This window comes from Podarcis vaucheri (assembly GCF_965113315.1).
Source record: "Podarcis vaucheri genome assembly, chromosome: 9".
Taxonomy (NCBI): Eukaryota; Metazoa; Chordata; class Lepidosauria; order Squamata; family Lacertidae; genus Podarcis; species Podarcis vaucheri.
In genome coordinates, this window is record NC_138767.1 from 29230353 (window position 1) to 29240925 (window position 10573).

At 43.9% G+C, this 10573-nt stretch overlaps 1 long non-coding RNA gene across 1 annotated transcript; it reads right to left on the bottom strand.

The window, feature by feature from the left end:
* Nucleotides 1-3841: 3841 nt before the first annotated feature.
* On the bottom strand, nt 3842-10339 carry LOC309540334. Its single transcript, XR_014223183.1, has 2 exons — nt 10074-10339; nt 3842-4117 (listed from the first exon to the last, which is right to left on the bottom strand). It is a non-coding gene; the product is annotated as an uncharacterized lncRNA (long non-coding RNA).
* Between the last annotated feature and the right edge of the window lie 234 nt (nt 10340-10573).

The window sequence follows — 10573 nt, forward strand, 5'->3', positions numbered from 1 at the left end:
CCTAAGAATCTTACCTGGAACCCCTTGCAAGATTGTGAAAAGTGCATTTAATGGGAGTGTTGTCTTGACTTTCCCTTTATATTCAGGTACTGTTAACTAAAAAGTTACAGTAGTTCTAATACTACTGTCGCCTTGCCACATTGGTAAGATGTTTTTTTGCTGTTGTAGGTTTTTCTTGCTGTTGTAGGCTCACTTTAAAACTATTTTAGTTTAGACTGCAATCTTACAAATGCTGGAGGCTATCCTGATATCAGAACTATGCACAGAATGGTACATATAATCTGAATAATTGTGCAGAAAGTATGTTGAATTCCTTGAGTCAATTATTTCTGTTGCCCTGGATATCTTGTAACAAAGTCAGTCCATCAGATGTTTAGTATTTGAAATGATGCCTTAATAAGTGACTTTGAGTTTATTTTAATATATAAAATAGTAGCTAGAATTTCAAATAGCAATAGCTGGTGTTCCACACAGCCTACTTTAAATATTGCAAATTCTGCATAGCAGTTGGATGTACTAGGGGTTGGTTGGGACTGTCTTTGTGCTGCAGGAAAGATTTTCATATCATGAATTGTATAAATATATTTTTATATTGAAACTTGCTCTGGAAAACATTATTTATATATCTCTGCATGTATGGAAAATACTGTTTGGCTTTCCAAACATTTTATTTAAAACTACAAACAGGGGCACAAAACAAAATATTCCTCAGGAGCTATCATGGAATCAGTCAGATCTTTGAAGAGGGGAAATGTTATGGCAAAAGACTGTGGGTTGCATCCTGCAAAATGATCCTGTTTGTGAAAGGACTTCCACTTGTATTATGGAGCTTCCCCTCCCTCTCTCAGCTGCCCCCTAAATATGTTCTGGGGGTTCCTCAACTGTCTCAAGATGCTTAAGCATAAGTCCTTGCATGGACAGGACAACTTTACTGGATAAAACCCTTTAATTCACTTTTTATAAGTGTTTTGAATAAATAAGGCCTTCAAGATGATTGTTGGGAGAGAAAATGTAAATGCCTTTTAGCTTTAATCATAGTAATAGTTAATATATTTTTCAAACACTCCATAATGCTTGCACTGTACTTGGATTAAATCCAGAATATGTTTGTGCTTTTAACCAAATTGTGACAATCATAGCATAGCTGCCCAAGACTTTGGGTCTATTCAAGACATTGCTTTGTTTGAGGACTTGCATGTTTCATCATTGTTGGCATAAAGTAATGTCTGCATTGTGAGATTTCACATTTATTTGAATCTGGGATCTTCGGTCATGCCTAGTCTAGATTTGGAGGCCATGTAATGTCTGAACAGACCTCTTATGTTTACGTTAAGTGTCTTAACCATAAACATAACCTAAGATTTGTTGCTTACCAGCTTGTATGCACCAGACCAAATATCCTTCAACAGTTGCTCTACATCTTCTTGCCTCCTTTGCTGCTTCTATCAGTAGTGCTGCTGCAAGCTTGTACATATAACACAAACTTACAACACTTAGAACTGCAAGTGAAACCAAACCTTTTCCCTTCATTTAGGACAGAAGGAATTTCATCTAAAAGCAGTCGTGTAAAGTTCCTGTTTCTAATACAGTACTTGAGGGTTTTTAAAATAAGTAAATAAACTTTTCTCTCTCATTCCTTATAGACAAATAACATGTGATGTTGTTGTAAAGCCTTCACGGGCAGAAGTGGCATTGTGACAAGTACTGGAATCTTAAGTGTACAGTTGAAAGCTCTTACTGAAATGTATTTGAATTTGCAGTATTTATGTAAAGACTAACAAATGTGAATGACCTACTGTAAGAGCGTTACTACATTTTAAAAATGTGCATAGCAAAGTGTCACTTTACAAACGAGAAATGTTAATTTGTAGATTTGTTTCTAATGTGCTTGTGGGCACAGTCAACAAATGTATTCTGTTTGTAAGAAAGTTGAGTAGCGTCATACTTTCTGAAATGTACATGTCCTTTAAAGAAACTTAGATGTTTCTTCGTTTTCAGTCTTTGTAGACAAACTTTTGTACAGATCTGTGGCTACCAGATAATGCTTCTGTCATAACAGATGGTCAATTTTAACTGACCGTGCACTCTTAGTAGATGAATATTTGCTAGCAAATGTGCATACATTGATTTTTGACTTCTCCAGGGTGCCTATTTTTATAATTGTTCCCTTCAGATTATAGATTTGTATGACTTTTGTAATGTTAAATGCATTTAACATGTCTTGTAAAAATATTTTCATTGTCTAGAAAATTTTAATCCAAAATTGCATTTTTCTGCCCATTCAACTGTCAGATAAAAATGGAGTTACCCTACAGAGTGTTTATCTACTTCACTTGTATGTGTGTTTGTTTCTAGCGAGGTTTGTGTTTTACTGTTGATAAATGTTATTTTCAAGAAAAGGGATATAATGTTGCTTACCACTGAAAGACTTCTCACACAGGGATTGTTAACCTTTGTGTCAAATGAGCAAGCTAGCTGGTAGAAAATCTGTTTTCGTGACTTCCTTCTGCTCTATTGAATTTTTCATTGCATCTAAGAATTAACCTTGCAGGGTTTTGTGAGACTTGTGTTCCTGTAAACAGGTGGCTAACCTGTGGTCCTCCAGCTGCTGCTGGGAATTGGGAATTTAACAAAATGTGGAAGGGTGCAGCTGCCTGTGCTGTACAAAGGCTGAAATGAAATGAATTCCTTGATGTGAAACATATTTGACACAGGTCAAGTTCAGGATTAAGTCCAAACTCATTTAGTGTGGTCTCCTCTTTGTTAAGGCTGCAGCTCTGTACACACTTAAGTGGAACAAGAGCTGCGGGGCTATAACCAGACTAGCATAAAAGTGATTGACCTTTTAAATACCAATTTTCTTATGTGCTCTAGTTTCAGATTTTCAATACATACAGTCGTACCTTGGTTTTGGAATAGCTTAGTTCCCAAACGTTTTGGCTCCCGAAAACTACAAACTTGGAAGTGACTGTTCTGGTTTGTGAACTATTTTTGGAAGCCAAACGGACTTTCAGAATGGATTTGACTGTATAAGCATATACTGTAACTACCATGCACAGTGATACTGGGGCCCACATTGGTGGCAGCAATGTTAGTTCATACCCTGTTCATATTGTATGGCAAGGGAGACACACCTTCATTCCCTGCCCACCCCTCCATTTTTGAATGGTTTTTTCCTTCTTCTCAACCACTCCTTTCATAGCATAGAATCATGGAATCTTAGGAGTTGGGAGGGGACCCAAGGGTCATCTAGTCCAACCCCCCCTGTAATGCAGGAATCTCAGCTAATGTATCCATGACAGATGGCCATCCAACCTCTGTTTTAAAACCTCTAATGAAGCAGAGTCCACCACCACCACCTCTTGTGGGAGTCTGTTCCACTGCTCTTACTGTCAGAAAGTTTTTCTGAATGTTCAGCCGGAATCTCGTTTCTCGCGACTTGAAGCCATTGGTTCGAGACCTACCCTCCAGAGCAGGAGAAAGCAAGATTGCTCCCTCTTCCATGTGACAGCTCTTAGGCAACGCTGAGAACAAAGTGTTTTTAAAGAGAAACTGCCCAGTGTGTGATAAAAGGCTAGGAAGGCACTGTGCTTACCTTCAGGCATGCACATGTTCTGTAGTGAAACTCTGAACCCACACAGGCCAGTCACTGCAAAGGACAAACACAGCTATCCTATATAATTCAGTTTGGCTGTTAGAATTGGCCATAATGCCCAATAAAAGGGATATCCACTTACCCTTAACCATCTGCAGAACAGACTTTTAAACTCTTCTGCACATCAACAGTTATATCTGCCTTCCAATCTATTCCAAATTACTCTTTAAAGTGTGAATGCATAGATAAAATGAACAATTTTAATATAGTGGAAAACCTTTAAGTGCATCAACAGCAGCGTAACATTTGTCATAAGGCACAACTTCCATCCATTTCAGGTTGAAAAGTAGAAGGTCAAATCACACGTCTGGCAGGCTCAACAGTTCAAATGCAGTTGTCGCAGGCATCACTTCTCGAGAGAACAGTCTGTAACAGTTTCCCAAACGTCTCTTTGTTCCGAACAGACATGCTGCTGGAGGAATGGCAACAATAGCTTTTCTACCATGGAATCGGGTTGTCCTGCTGGATGAAGAAAACTGAAGTTAGGACATAGTATGTCAGTGTGCCCGCTACAAACTGAATATGTAAGCAGACCCAATGGACCAGACCAAAGACCTAAGCAGGCCAGAACCCTGTTTCCCACTGTAGCTAAGCAGATGCCTCTGCGAAGCCTGCCAGCAGGACATAAAAGCATTTTTAACCACACAAAAAACACCCACACCCACCACAGGTTGCAGTCCATGTAGCACTAAGGTGAAAGTTCAACCAGCATAAAGATTTTCTCACCATGCACACCCCTTAAATCTGTTCTTAGGTTTCTGGAAGTTATGGAAGTCGAACGGACTTCCGAAACAGATTCTGTTCGACTTCCAAGGTACAACTGTATTGTTTTCCATCCATAACCATCAAGACTGAATTAGTGTTAGAAACTCAGGTATACAGTGCTACCTCGGGTTACATACGTTTCAGGTTACAGACTCCGCTAACCCAGAAATAGTACCTCGGGTTAAGAACTTTGCTTCAGGATGAGAACAGAAATCGTGCTCTGGCAGCGTGGCAGCAGCAGGAGGCCCCATTAGCTAAAGTGGTACTTCAGGTTAAGAACAGTTTCAGGTAAAGTACAGACCTCCAGAACGAATTAAGTACTTAACCCAGGGGTCTGCAACCTGCGGCTCCGGAGCCGCATGCGGCTCTTTTACACCCTTGCTGCGGCTCCAGGGCGGATACTAGCGAGGGGAGGAGGCGCACTGTGCGCCCCAACACTCCCCACTGTGGCGGGCGCTGTACTGGCTGTGATGTTGCATGGGGGCGGTGTGTGTGTTAGTCATGCACCGTCCCAACCGTCACCTTCCCGCCTGCTGTCAGATCGGAGGGCAGCGGCGCACATGCTTTAAATGTCGCAATGGTTTTGCGGCTCCCAGGTTTTTTTTTTTCCTTCGGAAACGGGTCCAAGTGGCTCTTTTTGTCTTAAAGGTTGCAGACCCCTGACTTAACCCAATGTACCACTGTATAAGCTAATGCCAAACAGCTCCTTAAACCTAGCTTATGGTCTGCACAATGGGGTGTTTAGGTGGCATTTCCACCCCCTGAAAATTCTTATTATTCATTTCATTTCTATACCACTTTAGATTTTAAAGAACAAATTCCAATGCAACACATTAAAAGATCAAATAAAACAATGCAGAAGAAAGCAAATTGAAGCTTCAAGGAAAATACTTCAGATCCTTCTCTAAGTGACATTCTGCTTTCCCCATATTCATTTACCTAATAAATTTATATAGGGGTCCAATAACTGAAGTACTGTACTCCAGGAAGCTGGTGTGGTATAGTGGTTAGAGTGTTGGTCTAGGACCTGGCAGTTCAAAGTTCAAATCAAAGCTCAGTCATGAAGCTCACTGGGCGACCTTGAGCCAGTCACAGCATCTTAACCCAGGCATGGCGAAACTTGGCCCTCCAGCTGTTTTGGGACTACAACTCCCATCATCCCTAACTAACAGGACCAGTGGTCAGGGATGATGGGAGTTGTAGTCCCCAAACAGCTGGAAGGCCAAGTTTTGCCATGCCTGCCTTAACCATACCTCACAGGTCGCTGTAGGGATTAAAGGGGGGGGGGGGTGAACCATCTACTCCTTGGAGAACAAGGTATGATATACAGGCAATAAATGAGCTGCTCTGTTTATCTGCTTAAGAAAGGTACAGGAGCCAGCTAGATAGAGATGTCAGTTGCCAACTTGGCATCCAGAGATTTCCATGTGGGCACAATTGGATCTGTGCTAATCACATAATGTGACTGGTGCCTGTGGGGTTTCTTAACACTGTGAACGTGCACAAATGGGAACAAGCAATTTTTCCAAGCCCAGGTTTGGCAATTGTTGTTTAATCGTGTCCGACTCTTCGTGACCCCATGGACCAGAGCACGCCAGACACTCCTGTTAATTAATGTGCTAATTACCAAACTCCTGTTTGGTAATTAGCACATTAATAAACTGCTGAAGTTTAGTTTTGGCAAGGTGGCAGTTGATACAATTCTGCTGCACGTGTTTTGACTACCTCTGTGTTCTCAAAACCACAGGTGACATATTAAAAAACAACAACTTCAAGACATTGTAAGAGTTCCATAGTAAGTCGTTTCTCCAGATCCTGAAAACATTACATGAAATTCTGGGCAAGCCTGTACATTTGCCACAATCAGCAAAATCACTTACCAAGTCGGCTCTATTGCATTGTCAGTATGCCATTGTTACATTTATTGCAAAAGCTCCAGATCCAATCTAATCTCAGCATCAGTAAAATGTTTGACTGCGGTACTTAATAGAACACATATGTGAAACTCCTCCAACCATAGTAATGTCTCTCTAAATGGCCGTGCGTGCTTTCAGCCTATTCTTACACCTTTGGCATCCACTGATGGACACCACAGCAGCATCAATTATAGGAAGATACTTATGTGATGCTGGACAAAGTTGGGTATCACCTCCCACCTTGATGTTGAGCCCAGTCCAACTGACAGTATGCCAGACAACCATGTCCAACCGATGCAATAGAAACAATATTTGGCCTCTACATATGTATTACAACAACCAAGCTGTCCTTGAGGAAGATGATAACTAGGTTTTACGAACAGTTAAAATGTCTGAGAAAACTTTGCACTTCAACTTTTATGTTTTTTTGGATTTGTCAATGCAGGCATGATAGCAACACACTGGAATAATAAAAAGTACCCACTTTGGATTTGAGTTATCTTTCTCTCTTTCCCCCTCTTGACTTTTATTTCACATCAAAAATGTTGCATTTGCCAAGCTGCTTTCTCACCTTGTGAGAACGTTTGAGTAGTACAGACTTTGGACTTTCTTTCTTTTTTCTTTTTACACAACTGTAAAAAAACGGGGGGGGGGGAGAGTTCGGTGGTAAAGGACATGCTCTACTTGAAGAAGGTTCCAGCTTCAATCCTTGGTATCGCCAGATAAGGCTGGAAAAAGACTCTTGCATAAAACCCTGGAGAGTTGCTTGCTGTCACCTAGTTAGATAGACAAGTGGGCTGCCTTATAATCGGAATTTCCACTCGGCCAAGCTGATAAAGCCTCATTTTCCTCCGGCCGAGCTTTCAGAATCACCTCTGACGAATAATTAATGACCCGAGCCTTAGATGAGGCCTCAGGCACATTCCATTAAGCAGAGTTTCCAGCAGCATGCGAAAGTGATGAGATTTATGGCTACATTGCAAAGAGTTGTATTTCTAAGCTACGCAGACAGAAAAGACATCCTCTCTCCATGAAAGCAGAGAGCAACTGAACAAAGTAAACAGGAAACCACTAACGTCACATCCCGTCTCCTCTCCTGTGAGACTTCCAATAGTATGGAATCCCAGGAATGTAAACAAAGTCCTGTGACTCCACGCAACTGCTCAGTGGCAAAACAGAAACTAACAGGGAATTCAGTGGTAAAGGACATGCTCCACTTGAAGAAGGTTCTAGGTTCAATCCTTGGTATCTCCAGATAGGGCTGGAAAAAGACTCCTGCATAAAACCCTGGGGAGTTGCTTGCTGTCACCTAGTTAGATAGACGAGTAGGCTGCCTTAGAATAGTGAAAGTTATTCATTACCAACAACCATCATCTGCTATGTATTTTGGGAAACGATTTGTTTTCTGTGGGTTTGGCTGGCTCTTGAGGTATCTTCCCTAAGGCTGGCATGAGAGCCACCCAAATGGGGGAGGGGGCCCTCACAAACGTCTGGATGCCAGGTTCCATTTTGAGTCAAGGAGGCTGACCAAAATGTGACTTCAGCATTATTTCACCTGATCTTCAGCATGACGGAGCAAAATTCACAAATGACACTATCCATTTAAAAATCTCAATATTTTCTGAATTCTGAAAATTCCTGGGCACTCCCCACTAGTAGTTAATAACTTTCCTATATTCATAAAATTTTGGTGAATAACACGTAGAAGACAGATGACACCTCTATGAACACTTCTATTTTTAAGCAAAATCTAAAGGGTAAGACTTTTCCCACATCTTTTCAATGACGCTCCCAAAATTTTTAAAGCAAAATATTATGGAGCTTATCCAGTCATTTTGAATTCTCTTGAGCTGTAATTGGCCAAAATGTGTGAATCTTATGGTCCTAACCAGCATTTTACATATTTTCAACTCCCCCTCTCCCACTTTTTAAACATACACACAAAAGGAATGGTTAAGTTGCAATTTAGGCCCCACTCTAGTTGTGAGTGTAATTTGTTTCCGACTGTTTTAATGCTTTGCTTTATATTGTTCTGGTAAAGGGCTATTAGAATAAACTAATATCTAGATTTTTTACTCTGTGTATAAAGGTGGGGTGTATGGGGTGTTCGGGGAGGGGTAGTGCCGCTGGTGGTACTCCTTCAGCGGTAGTATGTCCACCTTTGGTCTCCACACTGCACTCAGCTCTCACCTATGGAACCTAGAAGCTTTCAGTATGCAACAGTGGCCACACCTGGGGAAATGGCTTCAACTGGCTGCTTAAACTATAACAGGGGTAGGCAACGTAAGACCGGGGGGGTGGGTGGATGCCCCCCAATCGCCTTCTCAATCCGGCCCGCAGACGGTCCAGGAATAAGTGTGTTTTTACATGAGTAGAATATGTCCTTTTATTTAAAATGCATCTCTGGGTTATTTGTGGGGCATAGGAATTCGTTCATTTTTTCTTCAAAATGTAGTCCAGCCCACCACATGGTCTGAGGGACGGCTGAAAAAGGTTGCTGACCCCTGAACTAGAAAGTGGTTTTGGCAGGAGCTGTAGAGGGAGGTAAGGAAGAGAAGGGCTCAACTTCAAAAGAAGAAAAACCCATCCTAAACTTCTGTTGCCTTGCAGGAGATCTTGGAGAGAAGAAAAGCTGAGGAAGTAAACCTACTCAAATGCAGAGTGGAGTCCCTTAAAGCAGTTGGATGGCGCCTTGTACGCCTCCTCCCAGCAATTACTGCAGCCAAGCTGGTGCCAAACATGTTGCTCTGCTTTCCTTTGAATCATATCAATGAGTCTTGCCATCTGGGCAGCCCAAGACCTCCATACAGCCCACCTCCTAGGCTTGCACCCTGGGAAGGTCACTTTGGCGCTGCTAATGCAGAGGTTCAACTTCACCCTCCGGAGGCACACTCCATTGTCTCTGGAGACATGAGCAGAATGCAACCTGCGTCTGCGTGGGTCGCGATTCGCCCCTTCTGCGCATGATGTCATTTTGAGCGGTGAAACCCAGAAGTAACCAGTTCCGTTACTTCCGGGCTGCTGCGGGACGCAACCTGAAAACGCCCAACCTGTAGCAAACGCAACATGAGGTATGGCTGTAAAAGGTAGCAGCACCGCGAAGATGTCTTATTTTCTAAGAGTCCAAATTCTTGCCTAAAGACCCTAGCAACCAAAAGAGTTCCAAAGCTATTTGATGCATGCCAATAATTCCCAACTGAAACAGGGGGTCAACCACAGGCAAGCTGCCTCTCACTCAGGTAACTCTTACAACCCTTATTGCCACGGCCGGGTGGCATTTTGGAGAAGGAACTTAAAAACATGAGCTCACCCCTAATCCCCCCCCCCTTGGACACCTGTCTCCCTCTTTTGTCACAGGTAAGTATTTCCTCCTCCGAGCGCCGTCTGTTACCTGCACACCCTTGCTAGGCTAGCAGAACCCGATCAAGGAGCTTGCTGTCTCCTCCTACACTGGAAAGCTTTGGCTTTAAGCATCAAGCTCCCCTTCTCTTTGTTTTAACCTCCAGCCTGAGGAAGAGCCCTAGAAAAAGGACCCTCGCGCCATTTGGCGTAGGAGGAAGCCTTCGACGAGGGAGGACCCGAGTTCGAATCCCCACCTCGCCCTCGGGCCTGCCTACCCTACCTCGCAGGGCTGTTGTTGAGGATACGTTGGAGGGCAGCGGGGAGACGCAAGTCGCCTCGAGCCTCTTGGAGGAAATGCAGGGTTTTTGGGGAGGGGAGGGTCTCCTTTTTCTTACCGTCACGGCAGCAGGTAGACGAAGACGAAGAGCGCCAGGTTGAAGGCGGCCATGAGCCACAAGTCCAGCCAGTAGGACGTCCCCGAGAGGGGCGGCCCGCGGGGCGCGGCCCCTGCGGCCCCCGCCAGCCCCGGCTCCCGCTCCGCCAGGCGCCGCTCTCGCAGCTCTATTCCGTTCGCCAGCTCCATCGCCCCTGCGCCGGAAAGTGAGCAAGCCAGGCAGGGCGCGGCGGAGGGAGGACGCGGCTCGCCCACGTGGGGAAGAAGGTCCGGCCGGCAAGACGACGCCCGGCGCACGTCCGCAGCCTGCGCCCGTAGAGATTCAACGGCCGAAAAGTAGAGAGAGACGCGCGCGCACCCGGGCAGAGACTTCCGGAGGAACACGGAAATCCGGCCCCTTGGAGCAGAGAGCCTCACCTCGCGGAAGCTTTCTATACTTTTTGCCCATAAGGTTAAAGCGGGAGCGAGCGGAGGTAGAGGCTCACCTGCACACAGGATGTG